The sequence below is a fragment of the Nicotiana tomentosiformis genome, chromosome 2 (genome assembly GCF_000390325.3).
Source record: "Nicotiana tomentosiformis chromosome 2, ASM39032v3, whole genome shotgun sequence".
NCBI lineage: Eukaryota > Viridiplantae > Streptophyta > Magnoliopsida > Solanales > Solanaceae > Nicotiana > Nicotiana tomentosiformis.
Window position 1 is genome coordinate 18,378,624 of NC_090813.1, and position 11,007 is coordinate 18,389,630.

General features: G+C 35.3%; 1 long non-coding RNA gene and 1 other non-coding gene across 2 annotated transcripts; both read left to right on the forward strand.

Annotated features, from left to right (window-relative positions):
* The first annotated feature begins 2,885 nt into the window (after positions 1 to 2,885).
* Positions 2,886 to 2,958, forward strand: TRNAR-UCU (transfer RNA arginine (anticodon UCU)). The gene has a single exon. It is a non-coding gene; the product is annotated as a tRNA-Arg (tRNA).
* A 2,480-nt stretch (positions 2,959 to 5,438) lies between these two features.
* Positions 5,439 to 10,256, forward strand: LOC138904279 (uncharacterized). The gene is made up of 2 exons (XR_011413420.1): positions 5,439 to 5,606; positions 10,219 to 10,256. It is a non-coding gene; the product is annotated as an uncharacterized lncRNA (long non-coding RNA).
* Positions 10,257 to 11,007: the final 751 nt, after the last annotated feature.

Genomic DNA, 11,007 nt, shown 5'->3' on the forward strand with positions numbered 1-11,007 from the left:
TGTTGTTTCTAGCCGTTTTCTAGTGGTGAGTCTTTTAGTCTAAGGTTGAGAGGACTTTTTTGTTTCTCTTTCATTTAGAATTGTTACCAGCGGCGGTGTTTTTCTGCCCCTTCTTTCAAAAATAAAAAAAAACAGCACGAATGAGCTCTGGGAGAAGATCGGTAGTAGAGGGTAATGAATTAGATAGAGAGAGAGATTAGAATCGAAACTCGACAAGGAGAAGGCGGAACCTAAGGTGCTACACTAAATTAGGCGTTACATGGGGCTGCCGCACGACTTAGGCAGACTTTCTCTATTTGTGCGTACTTTGCTTTGGGAGGTATCATAGCGGAGTTTTGGGTAAAAATCTTTCGATTTATGCTAATTCTTTTCTTGTTGGACGCTCATTGACTATTAGCCAAGGTATTTACCACCATTTACCAATACAACCACTAGGTAACTTTGTACATGTTGCCTATGTCCACCAATGTGCAGATAAGAAGAAATCAGCTTATAGCTCCAATTAGCTAGTTGTGCTGCTTTTGCGTTTTTCTTTAAGATAATTCTATGCCTGTGTTTTAATGTCCTGTTATGTATGAGCAATCTTCTGAGCCTTCAAATTTAATAAAATTGTGTATATCCGGGATGAAAGGGTGTATTTTATCCATTTTAATTGAATAGTATCTCTTTTCTGGTAATTTTAAATTTAGAAACTGCACATATGGGTAACAAATCTGCTGGGAAAATCGAGCTTAACCCAACTCGTTTGCTAATCGAGCTTGGGTCGCCAAAACTCGGGCCGAGCTGACTCAACTCGATTAAGTTGTCAAATAATTTTATTACTTCATAAATAAATTAATTTCTCGCGCTCGTGTTAAATAAACTAGTATTCTAGGTTTTCTAAGATTTTTAGAATTCCTACTATATGCCTCGAAGAAAAAGCTCCTAACAAACACTAAATCTAATGTTAAGTGTACCGTCATAAATAAACTTTGATCCTACTTGTTAGTATCGTCTTATATAGATATTCTCGCTTCCTATGTATGCAATAGTGATTTCGTTATTAATTTATTATTGGTTTTAAGAAATTCATTTTTATGTGTTCTATTTGTAATTTAATTGCATCTGATGTATGTCCTAATTTAAGCACCAGTTCACTATAATTTTGTCGCATTTTCATTCAATTCTCAATTTAAATGGTTGATTCTTATACTTTTCGATAGCAATCATCAATCTAATTTCGTACACGTGAAACAAACATTACAAAGCCAGTTTAGGCTCAATTATAAAGCCTTGGTTAAGTTTTGATCTCCTCTCCAAGGAAGAAGCTAGGATTTTTTTTTATCAGATTAAATTTTTGATAGTTCCTCCCGTATTTGTAAATGATACAGTATGGGCATACAATAACATCAACCCAATAGTAATCCCACTAGTGAGTTCTGGGGAGGGTAGAGTATACGCAGACCTTACCCCTACCCGGGGGTAGAGAGGCTGTTTCCGGAAGACCCTTGGCTCAAAGAGAAAATATCTGTAACAACAACAGAAACCAGACAAATAGAATCATCACCGTAAGAGACAACAAATAAGTGGAAGGGCAATAAGTATGTCAATAATAAAACTGAAAAACAAATTATGGAAATAAAAATCGTGTGATGAACAACAACCGCCAGCAGACCTAGACCAAACTCTATCAGACTAGCTGGAAAAATGCTCAACTACCCCCTAACCTACAACCCTAATGCTCGACCTCCACACCTCCCTATCCAGGACCATGTCCTCGAAAATCCGAAGTTGCGCCATGTCTTGTCTGAAGTATGGGCATACATTCTTGGAATTACTTTTGAATGTCAAGTACTGAATTGTAATAATTTGAATCCATTTCTCAGAAGGTCATTGAACTAATGGAAATTGTTTATGAAAGCCAATTTACTTTGTTTTGTAACCGAAAAGTCATCATACTTTGCACATTGTAACTCAAAAGTCACTCAACATATTTAGGTCATATCAAATATTATTTTTTATATTTTTTTAACTCAATCATTTAAACAATAAAAAAACACCCATTTAAACCGTGACTCAACCCGCTCTTTGACCCGACCCACTTTCTCTTATTTTTGTTAAAAAAAACATAAATATTACTTTACTGTTAATTATCTTGGTTTTCAACATACTGGTTTAAGCAAAGTATTAAATCAGTTCGACTAGAAATGATCGTCTAGTAACATTATCTTTACTATAAGCAATGCGCGTTCTTGTTCTAAAATATCAAGGCTATTGTCTTTTAATTTACTCTTATATTAATATTTCTCAGTCAAAATTTCAAGCATAAATACTTTTCTCATTTTCCCTTCCTCCTTTTTATTTTCTTCCACTTCAACGCTGTTAATTTTCTTGTTTCACTTTCAAATTTAACTCCTCTAGTTTGTTAAGATAAATTTCTTATTCTCTATTTAATACTTTGCTTAAACCAATGTATACATTCAGTATAACTATAATGAGAACCAATATAATACACTACAACAAAGTAATATTTACGTTTTTTATAACAGAAATAAGAGAAAATGGGTCGGGTCATGGAACGGTCGAGTCATGATTTAAATGGTTGGGCTGAAAAGAAATATGAAAAATAATATTTAATAAAGCCCTAAAAGTGTTGAGTGACTTTTGAATTACAATGTGCAAGGTATAATGACTTTTCAGTTATAAAACAAAGTAAAGTGACTTTCATAGACAATTTCTATTAGTTCAATGACCATACTAGAAATCAAGTCTAATAATTTTGGTAGAGAACATCACGGATATCAAATACTCCCACTAGTTACGGATGTAATTTTGCGTATTATATTAGTATCCACATAGCCCAAAAAGCTAAATATGTTATTACTGAAGAGCAATAACAACAAGAAGCGCCCATGGCCTAATGGATAAGGCGCTTGACTTCTAATCAAGCGATTGTGGGTTCGAGTCCCACTGGGCGTGTCATTTTTTTTTCCTTTTTTCCTCGTAATCTTCATGTTATTTTTCGTTTAATGTCAATCACTCACTAAGATGTTCAGACAAGCCTGTAGACTAGTAGAAAGTTCAAAAGTTGTGGAAGATCTCTCCACCAGCTCAAATTGATTGATTTTAGAACTAAGTTTTTTGTGTATTACGTACTAGTTTATGTATTAATCTTGATTTAACAACTGATAGAACTACCTCTTTATAATTGTTTTAACAGCTAGTCCGGTGCACAAGTCATCCTGCGTTCACACAGTATCCTGAGAAGGGTCGCACTCCATGTGTGTGAATTGTGATGTACACTGCTACCCTAATGAAAGTATTAGTAACTGCTTTCACGGCTCGAACCTGTGACCTATAGATCACACAAAGACAACTTTATCGTTGCTTCAAGGCTCTCCTTCCACCTCTTCATATCTCTTTATTTGGTGGTGATGACTACTGAATGTACGATATTGGAAACATTCTCAGTTCAAGCAGAATACATAACAAGCTAGTAAAGAGTACATGGAGTAGGTTAAGCTTCTTGAATTAATTCTAAAAACTTGATTCGTGCGCACCAAAAGCTAGAATACTGGTTCAAGATAAAACTTGAAAAAAAAATAAGGGCAATATTTATCTGCGTGTTGTTTGTATCCTATTATCTAATAATATTAAGTATACTAAACAACTCTTTAGAGTCCTTATGAGACCGTGATGACTGTTAAACAACTTTGTGTTAGTATGGAAGTCAACAAAATAAACTGATCAACTTTTCGTCCTGTAAATTGCCATTATTTTTGCTATTGTAGAAAAAAAAAGGGTTGATGATCAAAATCAAGCAATTCGAACTTTTCTATGCCTAAGGAGAAGAACCATATTCACTCGCTTTCCAGGTTTCTTTTCTGATATCTGAGCTTTTCTCTTTCCATTATAACTTGTATTTAGAATCACAAAAAAGAAAATGAAAGATGCTATCACTTTAATTTTGAGATGCAAGAAGACCATCTTAGGAAGGTACATTGTACACTGCAGGAAGATCAATATATACAACTAGGGGTACATATGTCGAGTTGGTTCGGATTTTTCAATTACCAAACCAAACCAAACCAAACCAAATTAATTATATCGTGTTATTAAATCTAAAGACCAAACCAAACCAATAAAAGTCGGTTTTTTTAATCTCGGTTTTTCTCGGATTTTTCGGATTTTTTCTTCATATCCAAATATTTCTTTAATCCTAGTAAGACAGAAATATATAAGGTATTTTTTAATAAAATAACATGCATAAATATGAGATGAGTCATGGCATTATACTAAAATATTCAACAATAAGATAATAAAATTGCATAAAATAAATATTATTAATATGCCATAACGAAAACAAACATAATTTAAAATTATTAAGAATAAGTACGACTAATAAGTACTATTATTTACATGACTAAATACTAAAAGAAAAATAAGATGCATTTTATCTAAATCACGGAAAAACTAAAAAATAGATATCCAACACTATTTTTATTCATAGTACAATTGAATTGAATGTCTTTTATTAGCATTAATATTGATTTGATTTTGGTTTAGGATTTATTTGAGTTACTAACAGTTATGGACTATAAAACTTATTGGAGCATCCAAAAATTATAAGTCCAAGATTGAAATAATACATTAAAAGATAAAACTATTAAAAAGCTTAAAAAATATTTATAAACTATCCTACAATAAATATTTTTATGTATTAAATATATTTAAAATTTCTATACTTATAATGTCGGGTTGGTTTGGTTTCGGTTTGATTTTTTTAGTTAAAACCAAACCAAACCAATTATGGTCGGGTTTTTTTTTCCAATACCAAACCAAATCATAGCCGGATTTTTTTTCTCCGTTTAACTCAAATTTTCGGGTTGGTGCGATTTATCGGTTTTATTTGCACACCCCTATATACAACATCAAATTCCTTCTAAATTCTAATTAACATGATGTCTAAGACTAGTCTTGTTTTTATGTCATTTTCTCCTTTTTGAAACGGAAGAGAGACGCCAAGACAGGCCAAGTAAGAAAGATGATAATTCTAGGCGTTTGGACAATATTGATAGAAGTTGAAAATAAAGATCGTATTTGGATGTTGAGCTGTATTTAAACAAAAATTTTATATGATTGAAAATAAATTTGAAGTTTTGTGAGCGAAAATCAAGTTCATCATCAGACAAATTTTATAATTCATCACTATTTTTTTGGTAATTAGAAATAATTTATCACTATTTCAAATACTGATCTTCAGTAAGTTTAATTTAAATAGGATGTGACGGGGTCCACACCCATTAATAGAAAAGAAAAAGGAAATCGAATGATGGCAAGAACAAGTTTTAGAATTGGCAACCAATTTGCACTTCAAATTGCATAGCGCAAGTTGTAAAGTGAGATCCAATCTTCCGATTGGTTAATTGGGGCAACTATCCCCTCTATATAAGGAGAGCTTCAACTCTCATTTTATACACCAATCTTAGAGGAAAAATATATCTGAGAGTTAGAAAGAAAGAGTGAGATTTCACAGACAGGGTATAAGAAAATAGTCTGTGAGAAAAATAGAGAGTGAGCGATATTGTAATGAGATGAAAATATCAAAAGAGGGTTATTTCTTTTGAGTGTTGTAGTAGTCTTTGGAGTATTTTACTCGGACCTACAAAGTGTAAAATTCCTTGCTATAGTGATATCAGTTGCTCATCTCGGGGCCGTGATTTTTTCCTTATTCAAAAGTTTTTTTCACGTAAAAATTTTAGTGTCGTTATCACTCTTTTATTCTTATTAATTACCGTATATCGGTGTTACGTTATTATTCTGCTTTAATTAACGTGAATATTATTTTTGTGGGAGTTTATTCCCAACAACTGGTATCAGAGCACATGTTCTGCTCCTTCACAGAAGTACTATTCACCATCGGTAGTACTATACTCGGTGAAAATAAAATGTCCGAAGTAAAGTACGAGGTAGCAAAATTCAACGGAGATAACGGTTTCTCAACATGGCAAAAAAAGATGAGGGATCTGCTCATTCAACAAGGATTACACAAGGTACTAGATGCTGATGCCAAAAAGTCTGATACCATGAAAGCTGAGGATTGGACTGACTTGGATGAAAGGGCTGCTAGTGCAATCAGGTTGCACTTATGAGATGATGTGGTAAATAACATCATTGATAAAGACACCGCACGTGGCATTTAGACAGGGTTGGAAAGCCTATACATGTCCAAAACGATGACAAATATATTGTACCTGAAGAAGCAGCTATACGCCCTATACATGGATGAATGTACGAATTTTTTGTCACATTTAAATGTGTTTAACGGACAAATCACATAGCTCGCCAACCTCAGAGTGAAAATCGAGGAAGAAGATAAAGCCATCTTGTTATTGAACTCGTTGCCGTCTTCGTACGATAATTTGGCAACAACCATCCTGCACGGTAAGACTACCATTGAGTTGAAAGACGTCACATCGGCTCTTCTACTCAATGAGAAGATGAGAAAGAAGCCTGAAAATCAAAGACAGGCTTTCATCATAGAAGATAGAGGCAGGAGTTATCAAAGGAGTTCGAGCAACTATGGTAGATCCAGAGCTCGTGGGAAGTCTAAGAACCGATCCAAATCAAGAGCCAGAAATTTCTATAATTGTGGTCGACCAGGTCACTTCAAAAGAGATTGCCCAAATCCAAGGAAGGTCAATGGTGAAAGTAGTGGCCAAAAGAATGACGACAACATAACCGTCATGGTGCAAAATAATGATAATATTGTCCTCTTTATAAATGAGGAAGATGAATGCATGCACTTGTCAGGTCCAGAATCATAATAGGTGATTGATACAACAATATCTTACCATACCACACAGGTAAGAGATCTTTTCTGCAGATATGTAGCAGGTGATTTCGACACTGTGAGAATGGGTAACACAAGTTACTTAAAGATTGCAGGGATTGGTGACATTTGTATCAAGACAAATGTTGGATGTACATTGGTTCTAAAGGGCGTGCGGTATGTACCTGATTTATGGATGAACTTGATCTCGGAAATTTCTTTAGACCGAGATGGATACGAGAACTATTTTGCAAATCAAAAGTGGAGATTCACCAAGGGATCATTGGTAATTGCAAAGGGAGTTTCTCGTGGCACGTTGTGCAGGACAATGCAAAAATATGCCAAGGTGAATTAAACGCGGCACAAGATGAGATTTCTGCAGATTTGTGGCACAAAAGAATGGGTCATATGAGCGAGAAGGGATTGCAGATTCTTGCCAAAAAATCAGTCATTTATTATGCCAAAGGTACAACGGTAAAATCTTGTGATTACTGTTTATTTGGTAAGCAGCATAGAGTCTCATTTCAGGCATCGTCTGAAAGAAAATTGAATATACTTGATTTGGTATATTTTGATATTTGTGGTCCAATTGAAATTGAATCGATGTGCGATAACAAATATTTTGTTACTTTTATTGATGATGCTTCACGAAAATTATGGGTTTATATTTTGAAAACCAAAGATCACGTGTTTCAAATTTTCCAGAAGTTTCATGCTCTGGTAGAAAGGGAGACATGCAAAAAGCTAAAGCGTCTCCGAAGTGACAATGGAGGTGAGTACACTTCAAGGGAATTTAAAGAGTACTGTTCAAGTCATGGGATCAGACATGAAAAGACAGTTCCTGGAACCCCACAACATAATGGAGTAGTCGAGAGGATGAACCACACCATTGTTGAGAAAGTGAGAAGCATGCTCAGAATGGCTAAACTGCCTAAGTCATTCTGGGGTGAAGCAGTTCAGACAACCTGTTACCTAATCAATAGGAGTCCATCAGTTCCATTGGAGTTTGACATCCCAGAGAGAGTTTGGACCAACAAGGAAGTGTCCTACTCACATCTAAAGGTGTTCAGTTGCAGAGCTTTTGCACATGTACTAAAGGATCAGAGAACAAAGCTGGATGATAAATCTGTTCCGTATATATTCATCGGATATGGAGATGAAGAGTTCGGGTACAGATTGTGGGATCCTATAAAGAAGAAGGTCATTAGAAGCAGAGATGTAATCTTCCAAGAAAGTGAAGTTGGAGATGTAGATGATGAATTAGAAAAGACAAAGAATGAAAGTACGACCGATAAGGTTGCCGAGCAGGGGGAGCAACCTGATGAGGTTATTAGCAGGAGGAGCAACTTGATAATGGTGTCGAGCAAGTGGAGCACCCCACTCAGGAAGAAGAACAACCTCAACCTCTGAGGAGATCAGAGAGGACAAGGGTAGAGTCATGTAGGTACCCTTCCACAGACTATGTCTTCATCAGTGATGAAGGGGAGCCAGAAAGTCTTAAGGAGATGTTGTCCCATTCAGAAAAGAACCGGTGGATGAAAGCCATGCAATAAGAGATGAAAGGGTAAAAGACCACTCAAATTCAAATGGGTCTTTAAACTCAAGAAAGATGAAAATGGCAAGCTGGTCAGATACAAAGCTCGATTGGTGGTAAAATGCTTCGAGCAGAAGAAAGGTATTGATTTTGACTAAATTTTCTCATATGTTGTCAAAATGACTTATATTCGAATAATCTTGAGCTTAGCAGCTAGCCTAGATCTTGAAGTGGAGCAGTTAGACGTGAAAACTGCATTTCTTCACGGAGATTTGGAAGAGGAGATCTATATGGAGTAGCCAGAAGGATTTGAAATAGCTGAAAGGAAACACATGGTGTGCAAATTGAATAAGAGAGAGTCTTTATGGGTTGAAGTAAACACCAAGGCAGTGGTACAAGAAGTTTGACTCATTCATGAAAAGTCAAACTTACACAAAGACAAATTCTGATCCATGTGTATACTTCAAAATATTTCTTAACAACAACTTTATTATTTTGTTGTTGTATGTGGATGATATGTTAATTGTAGGAAAAAATAAGGGGTTGATCACAAATTTGAAGGGAGATTTGTCCAAGTTATTTAATACGAAGGACTTGGGCCCAGCACAACAAATTATGGGTGTGAAGATAGTTCGAGAGAGAACAAGCAGAAAATTATGGCTGTCTCAGGAGAAGTACATTGAACGTGTACTGGAACGCTTCAACATGAAGAATGCTAAGCCAGTCAACACAACTCTTGCTAGTCATATGAAGTTAAACAAGAAGATGTATCCTACAACAATAGAGGAAAAGAAAAGCATGACCAAAGTTCCTTATTCCTCTACTGTCGGAAGTTTGATGTATTCAATGGTATTAGATCTGATATTGCTCACGCAGTTGGTGTTGTCAGCAGATTTCTTAAAAATTCTGGAAAAGAACACTGGGAAATAGTCAAGTGGATACTCAGGAACTGAGAGGTACTACGGGAGATTGTTTGTGCTTTGGAGGATCTGATCCAATCTTGAAGGGCTATACAGATGCTGATATAGCAGGTGATATTGATAACGGAAAATCCACTACTGGATATTTGTTTACATTTTCAGGGGGAGCTATATCATGGCAGTCAAGGTTGCAGAAGTGTGTCGCACTCTTTATAACTGAAGCGGAGTATATTGCCGCTACTGAAGATGGCAAGGAGATGATATGGTTGAAACGGTTCCTTCAAGAGCTTGGATTGCATCAGAAGGAGTATGCCGTCTATTGTGACAGTCAAAGTGCAATAGACCTTAGCAAGAACTCCATGTACTATGCAAGGACCAAACACATCGACGTGAGATATCACTGGATTCGAGAAATGGTAGAGAATGAATCTCTAAAAGCCTTGAAGATTTCTACAAGTGAGAATCCCGCAGATATGCTGACCAAGGTGGTATCAAGAGACAAGTTCGAATTGTGCAAAGAACTTGTCGGCATGCACTCAAGCTAGAAGTCCTGTGTTACCTCCTTTAGGTGAATGAGTCTGGAAGGGGAGATTGATAGTGTCCACACCCATTAATAGAAAAAAAAGAAAAGAAAGGGAATCTAATGATGACAAGAGCAAGTTTTAGAGTTGGCAACCAACTTGCACTGCAAATTACATAATGCAAGTTGTAAAGTGAGATCCAATCTTCCGATTGGTTAATTGGGGCAGCCATCCCCTCTATATAAGGAGAGTTTCAACTCTCATTTTATACACCAATCTCATAGAAAAAATATATCTGAGAGTTAGAAAGAAAGAGTGAGGTTTCACAGACAGGGTATAAAAAAATAGTCTGTGAGAAAAATAGAGAGTGAACGATATTGTAGTGAGGTGAGAATATCAAAAGAGGGTTATTTCTTTTGAGTGTTGTAGTAGTCTTTGGAGTATTTTACTCGGACCTACAAAGTGTAAAATTCCTTGCCAGAGTGATATCAGTTGCTCATCTCGGGGCCGTGGTTTTTCCCTTATTCAAAAGGATTTTTCACGTAAAAATCTTGGTATCGTTGTCATTCTTTTATTCTTGTTAATTACCGTATCTCAGTGCTACGTTATTATTTTACTTTTATTACCGTAAATATTATTTTTATGGGGGTTTATTCCCAACAGGATGATCAAATTGTTAGGTGTTTGTTATGATTTTCTTACCATATTTTATTTTCCTATCTCTGGAAGGACGAACAATATATTTACCATAATTGATTTTACTTTTACGAAAAAAAAAATTCTTTCATATTTGGCTAGTCCTTTTCCTGGAGGAAAAAGTTTTGGATTTCTCTAAATTGAGGATCCTCTTCTCATTTAGTACTACGTTATTATTTTACTTTTATTACCGTAAATATTATTTTTATGGGGGTTTATTCCCAACAGGATGATCAAATTGTTAGGTGTTTGTTATGATTTTCTTACCATATTTTATTTTCCTATCTCTGGAAGGACGAACAATATATTTACCATAATTGATTTTACTTTTACGAAAAAAAAAATTCTTTCATATTTGGCTAGTCCTTTTCCTGGAGGAAAAAGTTTTGGATTTCTCTAAATTGAGGATCCTCTTCTCATTTAGTAGCATCCACAATATAGCCATAAAGGGTTCAAAAGTCTTGTTTAGGGGGAGAATTTTGGGACAAGTGCTAGACTGCCACTTGTGTGTGCTGCTTTATGAAG